Below are 8,258 nucleotides of genomic sequence, written 5' to 3' on the forward strand. Positions count from 1 at the left end.
AAAAAACAGGACGAAGCGCAGCTATAATATTCAAATAAAATCCAAATAAAATAAAATACAGAATTAACTCTTTTAAACCTATTTCACATTTTCCTTTATTTTCTAATTATTTGATAGCTTTTTTGAGAGACCACGTCTACTGATATTAAGAATATTTTTATTTTGGCATATATTATGCATAGCCTCTTTTGGAGAAATGTTATTCGCTGTGCTCACAAAATTAAATCTGTGACCTTTCACAACATAGAGCATTAGCCTTCAGCCATAAACTTTATATATTTACATTCCTTTTATTGCTCCCACTGGTCTATCATTAGAAGACTAGGTTTTGGTACAAGCTTAAATTGTACAAACAACAATAATTCTTTCAATGTTTGCATTTTATGACCTCAATACTTTAAATAGTTAAACAGAGGTGCCATGATTAATTCAGACTGTGCACAGCATTTCCCAGATGGGATTTGCATGGTAGATTCGCAGGTAAATGCAATTATATGGAGGTTGCTGCCGGAGGACAGTGAATTAGACCTGTGGCGATGTGGCTAGCTAGCGTGAAATCCCCGACAAAGTGCCGCTGGCATCGATGGTAACTGCGTGTTTCTAATATGTTAACATATTCATAACACTAATTTGATGCACACATGCTGATGACATTGCACACACAAACAAGTCTCATGTCAAACATGAGCTTGGCAATAAGGGTCATGTAATAAACCCGTTCATGCAATCAGTGACAGCAGCAGTGAAGTCGACGCCCAGAGTTCCATTATTTTTAAATTATTTACATTACACTGATGTAAACTATAGTTCATTTTTAGGCATGCAGCCATACAAATCTCTATGTCTGTCTATAGGAACACAACAACCATTGTACAGCTACTGTACAGGGTTAATATTTAGGTGCCAGCAATCTGTATCCAGTGTTCAACTCGCTGTGACTTCACTTCACTATGACGCCATCTAAGTGGCCCCATGCTTGGCTGAACTGGCTGAATTAACATTTTACATGACTAATGTTGCTTTCATGGCTTTTATGTTGGGCACGGCTCCCAATAAAGCAGCAGCAATAGTGGTCATTTTAATTGCAATAAGTGTTTTACTAAACCTCTTTGTTGTGGTGTCACTGCCCATTATTCTTCTGGATATAGGTTTTATCCTGACTGGGACTTATATACTTAATAACACTAACAATCGGGGGCTATAGAAAAATTACAGAAATCTCACAAAATCATCTAATGCAAATAAATATATGTACCAGTGTTCTACAAATAACTCTCTTTTAAGCCTCTAGTGGTAAGTAGACAAAACATCCGTAACCCTTTTATGTACTAACCTTGAAATCCTGTGTTTTACTATATATTACATACAAAGTGCTCACTACAGCAATAAGCAGAGTATTGGTTTCTCAACAGCTCCTTGCACAAATTGATTTTCCTAGTCTTTGAGGGAACGACATGCACCTGAAGTGTTATAAGTGGTGTAAATGTAACATGAGGGGCGAACAAGCCAACGCTTGAGGGTTTAGTGACCTTGACAGCGGAGACACAGCCTCCCTCCAGTTTTACCTTACTGATGCGTCCTCAGGTTGTCATGCAGGTGAGAGGAAGACCACAATGCATTATGTATGATTTAAATGTGTAAATAATGGTTTAAAGATCAGTTATTTAAACAAAGTTAAACTCCACCTTTGTGAAAATATCCCAACAGTGCTTTAGCATTAAAACGCTAAGAGGGTTCATCTGCTTCTGTGCAGTTTGTCTGGAAGAGCTCGATTAAGGTCCTTGTTGCGTCACATCAGCAGCATTAATGAGGGAACAGCAACTGTTTACTTACAGTAGCACACAAGGCCTTACCTCGCTGGTCTGTGGATTAAACCTTTGTTTGCTCGTGTGCATGAGATCCCACTGCAACAAACTACACAGTCATTTATCTCTAGACTAAAAATGAAAACTCGCGAGGACTGAGGGAGGCGACCACAGTTCAATTCATGCCCTCGTGCAGCTAAAATTAACCAACTGCAGCTGCATATGGAGGAAATTAATCCCATGCCAAATGCAGATTAGAAGAGAAAGGGCACGGTTGCAAATGAAAGAAAGTGAACCACAGCCACAGGATGTAACGCACGGCAGGATTAGTTTAAGTTTACAAGACAGGGTTGAGAAAATTAATCTTTACAGGAGTTAGGTGGAGTGAAAAGTTGCGTAACAAATGGAGAAATCTTACTGGATTGTGTACTTTTGCAGGCATTTGTGCTGTCACTTGGGACTTTCTCATGCCAGTCAATGGCGCCTTTGACTCTGCTTACGTCACTATTTAATTCCTCCCCCCTTGCCCACCTACAGTGTGAACTCCGCTCAGAGCCCAAAAAGACAGGCGTATAAGTAAAGAGTAAAAAGCTAACAAACAGAAAAGAGGCTAAAAACAGCCCTGTAGGTTATTTTTGTGTGTCACAAGCATTAGAAGTCAACAGTGGTGCTCCCAGTGCGCTGAGTAAATGCAGGTTCTTGACAGGAGGGCCTCCCCCATGGATCAGCCAGTGTGAAAGCAGAGAAGCTAAGTACTCTCCTGCTGCAATTAAAGAACAGCCCATCAATAAATGATGAATGTCAAACACAGCATGATGTTTGGCTTAGTGCGCAGACCAGCGTCCTATGTAGATTCATGGTCACAGCAGGGCCACGAAACAAGAGGTGGCATGACGGAAACACAGAGCGAGGAGACAAGAGGATGTGGAGAGGGGCCCGGTGCAAATGTCACCTCGCCCCTTTCAGCGCATCTCAGAATGGGCCAACGGACATCCAAGAAGCCGCGGCAGCTGTCATTTCTTAAGCCGTCCGCTGACATTTGGGATCCTGAGCTGCCGGGGGCGCATGGAAGGGATGGCTCCGGACAATCACTGGCTTCATTACAGCTCGGCCAAGTGGCTGTTACTGTAACTTAACACACTGCTTCCTTTCAGGGTAGGACACGGCCTCACAACCCTCTCATGACCCAGCTGAGCAGAGGAAGGAGAAGGACACGATTTGGGAAGTAACACCTAATATTTCATATTCTGACGACATGTGGCGCTTTGTCGCCCACACAACCGGGCTTTTAGCTCCCAGCCAAAACCACCATATCCCTCCTGCATGAAAAAGGCCGCCTCGCTGCCGTGTGGAGGAATCCTTGTTCTTGCCCAGGTTACCAGCTGGAGGTGAGCGAGATGAGTCAGAGCTATTGTTACGGTTTCACAAACTCCCCGCGTGCAGTCGAAGCCCACAACCAGTTACTGACGGCCGAGTCTGACCATGAGAGGAACATCCAGCCAAACCGTGCTGCCGCGCCGTCTGGAGCATCAGCCTGCAGCCATATGGAGAACACGCATCAAAGTCCATCGTGGCCACGTTCTCCATAATCTTCTGGAATATTACGTTAAAACAGCTGAGCTACGTTATGAGATCACACTAGTAAAGCCACAGAAATAGAACTAAGGAGCATTAAGAGGGTGGGTGCTTTTCCACACTAGTTATTTATACATTTAATGAGAATATGCACGGAGATATTCACCATCTGGTCCATTTTCCATTTGAAAGTAATGCATAATCGTGACCTTTATTGCTTTATGATGTCTCTGTAATACATTAGAATTAACAGTGGCATAATCCGATCTCACCCCCCTTCAGGAAAGCCATTAGGCTTCATTTCATATGCGCTACTGTATATGAGTGGCATCCATCAGCACCACGTTATGTAAACAGAAACGATTATCTGTCCAGCAGAGATGATACTGTCCAGCAGATTAATGTTATTCTCAGTAAAGCTCTGTCCGGCGTTTGTCAGGCCCACGTATGACTGTGAAGTTATTAGCCAAAGTGGCGAGCATGCAACAAAAGGTTTGTCCCAAAAGAAAACTGCTACAGCTGCAGCCGAGGTGACGCTGGAGCGAAAACTATGCCCCCTTCACTCGACATCACGCCTGACGTCGTCCTGCATTTGTCTCCAGTCCAAAGCACGAACCACGTCCACCGTGTGATTTGTCCACAGCATTCTAACAATCTGCTGCCGTAAGCTTCCACACCATTAAATACATAAAAATAGAGCCCACATTTACTACCTGCTATCAAATATTAACCCTCCAGTGTTTTAAGACAAAAAAATATTAAATCTATATTTTATGCTATGCTACAGCCTCACACGGCCTGTTTGACTGGCCCCACAAACTTTTTCATTTCACACAATCCATTTATGCTGCAGACTCCTCCTCTTGGGCTTCTGCTGGAGCTCAGCTGTGATCGTGTAACGCACACATACACACACACGCACTATATGACTTTTCTACCTCTAAAATCCCCCACGTTTTCGGTGGATCAACAGGAAGTCCACGTAGCAGTTTTGGCCGCACACACCGAGGACCAGCTGTGTCAGTGTGTGTCTGTGGCTTGTTATGAAATGGCACAGTGAGATTTGAGCTGTCACTTGTCACTGCTGCTTTGGCCACTGTGCCCCCGTCAGCTGTCTGTGGCTCCTGTGCGTCACAGAGACCAGAGCGGTGACTGAGACCTCACAAACCGGATCAAAGCTCCGCACGCCGGACTGACGGGCCGTCGTAAACACCCTCAAGCAACGGCGCTGGCGAGTGATTTGCATCCATGTGCAGACACTCACCGAACTCTCAGCCTCTCAATCCACAGTCAGCAATTAGTGAACTGTGGTTTGCTTTGAATGGAGACTCAAATGTTGTCTTTAAATCAGTTTAGTTGAATCACAAGCCACTTTAAAGCACAGCATAAAACAAATAAATCAAACTACACTAGAATAAGTTATTTTGCAGATATTAAATTACTTTTACCTTGTGTTTTTTTGAGCAGATATTTAAAAAACATTGGATATTTGCAGTTACATAAAGCTTCTGATTTATGATGCTTAAATTATATAACAATAGGAAGCAAATGCTCATGAAAAGCTTTAAAAGGTTTAAAAACCAATAAAAATACTCTTGTGACCCTGTCCCTCCAGTATCAGGGTCTGACTGAGCTACATTATTAAGCAGTTTCCATTATAACATCTGTGGAAAGTTAATTGACCCCAGCCGTGGCTGCACACATGATGTCTTAATACTCTCCATCAGGCAGTCTAGAGGTCTCGACCCCTCATTCTCGGCCGGAGGGCTGTTTCAGAGTGAGGCTAGAGCTGCAGAAATGAAGATAGTGTGAAGAGAAACCCTGTAAACATAGCAGCTACATCCTCCCACCCTGAGGATGAGCTCTGATTAACCATGACCTCCTAACTGTGTCATCTCCCAGCATGGGAAAGAAGCAGGTTAGAAAGTAGGGAATGTGGCAGAAAGGATAAAGACGGTGAAAAGCAGACGAGGAAATGTGAAATTGAAGAGAAGGAGAGCTGAAAATGAAAAATGAGAATCCTAAATACGTCTGCGGACCAGCGGAATGGAGACTAAACGCACAAATGTGTGACAACTGACTTTTTCCACTCACGTTGTTTGCCACTAGATGAGGAGTGTGCCCTGTCAGCCCGGGACTCTCCTCTGACTTGTCAGCCGCCAACACACACCTCCCCAGCCGTGCCAACTGCCAGGGCAAATGAGATGGTGGCTTTATCTCACGGAGGGTTTGTGTTACCCTCATGCAACCGAGAAGCTCCACCGCTCGCTCTCTCTCCATTTCAGCTGCACTATTGAGAGACGTGTTTATGGAGATCACGGTTTAAATGATGCCCTCAGATGTCTGGATCTATGTACTGTACATTTACTCCCTCACTAGCAGGTTTAGCTGCTGTTTGGACAACATTAAATATGGTCAATGATGGGCAAATAATGGGCAAATATCCAAAGGATCATCACTAGTCAGTTCCTCACATCAGTTTTTGTCTAATATTTCCTGACCACTAAGCCAGAGTTTTCCATAGAGCCAAAAATATTTCCCCATCTGTTTTGCTATATTTCCGATGTATGATATGTCTGATAATCAGCTTAGTCTTAAATGTCAAAAATTCTATCAATGCTTCAGAATAGATCATAGTGCACTGTCAAACAAAAACAGAAAACCAAGGTATGTTACAGTAACTAAGTAAATGTATGTTATCATATAATATTATATAATGGAGAACAACAATGTACATGAGATGCATGTCACACACACACACACACACACACACACACACACACACACACACACACACACACACACACACACACACACACACACACACACACACACACACACACACACACACACACACACACACACACACACACACACACACACACACACACACACACTTGTCCAGTCTTATTTATCTCTGGAGAAATCCTCTAAATTTGGGTTTCAAAGAGTGACCAAGCTACCGTGTCACATCATCATCAGTCATTCATTGTCTCTGTCCGTCTCTCTTTCCACTCTCTCTCCGAGGGATGCACATTTCCAAACACACAATGGATTTGTAGAGGAACACAAACCAAGGGCAGCCTCTTACACCCAGCAGCCCCTGGCTCTGTAGAACAGCGCTGGTGGAAAGGGCAATGTGACTGGCTTTTCAAGTGAAGTCTCTGCCTTTGCCCTCAGTCTGGCTACTGTGAACACGTTAGAGACCAAAAAAAGAAATAGAAGTGCTGCTCATGACAGCAGACAATACTACAGGAGGCACAGATGGACCCATGAGGCTCGGATTAAGAGAACATCTGTTTCCCATGTAACTCTCTGGCAAGAAACAACAAGACTTTGCCACTGCTGCTGTAACGAGGCTCAGGTCCTGTGGATAATGTCACATTTCACATTGATTTGCGTCTAAAGACCTGCATTAATCTTTAAGTATTTCATTTTGGCTGACTGCTATTTGATGCAATAGACACTATTGTAGCTACTACCAGCAAAGCTTTAACAGGCCTAACAATTAATCTGAGCAATGAGAGCTGAAACAAATAAATTACTTCCAAACTTTCAGTGGTTTCACTAAATGAGTGGGGACTAGATTGCAAAAACACTGCTGCCACACACTGCAGCACACAACCAGGAAACAGAAATCTATTAATGAAAATGTGATGACAGTCGTGCTGTTTTCTCAGGTTTTCGAGCTCTGCACAGCTCTAACAGCACAAACATCTACTGTACACTCACACGGCGCTAAAATTCACTTGGAAAAAGGAGGCCACTGATTAAACTACTCGAAAGCGCAGTACAACTTAATTATGAATGATGGAGTTGACATCAGTGCATGCAGAACTGATCATCTGTCTCAGTCCAGCTGATACCGGCTGGGAAAGTGGGTCTGAACTCATTCACCCAGACACATGCAGAAATAGACGCACTGTGACTGACAGGCCACAACACAAACAGGGTTTTTTTAATTAAGAGCTGTAATTCCACATGTTCAAGTAAGGGCTTAGACTTTACATTACGGTTTTGTGCGACTTCTGCGTCACACAAACCCCAATAACCTTGTTAGCAACCAGAGGCACAGGCTTGATTGACAGACCTTCCTCTCTTACAACTGCCGTCCAGATCTCAACAGCTGAAGCAAAATGATGTCTCTCCTGAACTGGAATGAGAAGTGTCCCTGCATATTTCATCAGCGCGAGAGGTGTTCTGAGGATGTGAGGGCAGTCCACAAGTTGTCGGTGTAGACTACTCACCATATATAAGCCGGGAAACCACCACTCTGTGGGGATTTGACAGGCCAAGGACAAATAGCAGCTGTTAAATTATCCAGAGGTCAGATCTTCGTAGCAGTATCTGCTCCCTCTGAGGCCACAGTGTTAGCTTCATGCATTAACCCAGCCGTACATCATAGCGGTTTGTTTTGATTTCTCTATTTCTATGCAAATATGAAATCATTTCTCATACGCTTGAAGCATGGCAGCCTTTTTTTTCCACTTTTAGTCAAAGGCCTGTCAGCACAAACAAAACACCAAGATGACAACTGCATTTTCAAGCAGTTCAAATGTCACTCGTGAGGACTTCTCCGATGTTGTCACAGCACTCAGGCTTCCTGAAACATCTTGGCACAACACTGTTTTGTCATGTCCACAGCTGTACACCACACATCACCACTAATGTGTCCTCAGCACAGGCTCAGGGGTCAAGGGGTCCGGCTGAGGAAAGGCTTGAAATGATGACATCATTAGCTCAGTGCCACTGGGCAGCGTGATGGCAGGCAGAGGGCATGCCGGGTGGCGCTGCGGGGTGGGAGGACAAAAATAACAAGTGTAAATTTCTGCCTCCTCGTCTCAGCCAACGGAAACATGCGAGCGTTCTCCATCTCGC

The sequence above is a fragment of the Betta splendens genome, chromosome 5, assembly GCF_900634795.4.
Source record: "Betta splendens chromosome 5, fBetSpl5.4, whole genome shotgun sequence".
In the NCBI taxonomy this organism is placed as follows: Eukaryota; Metazoa; Chordata; class Actinopteri; order Anabantiformes; family Osphronemidae; genus Betta; species Betta splendens.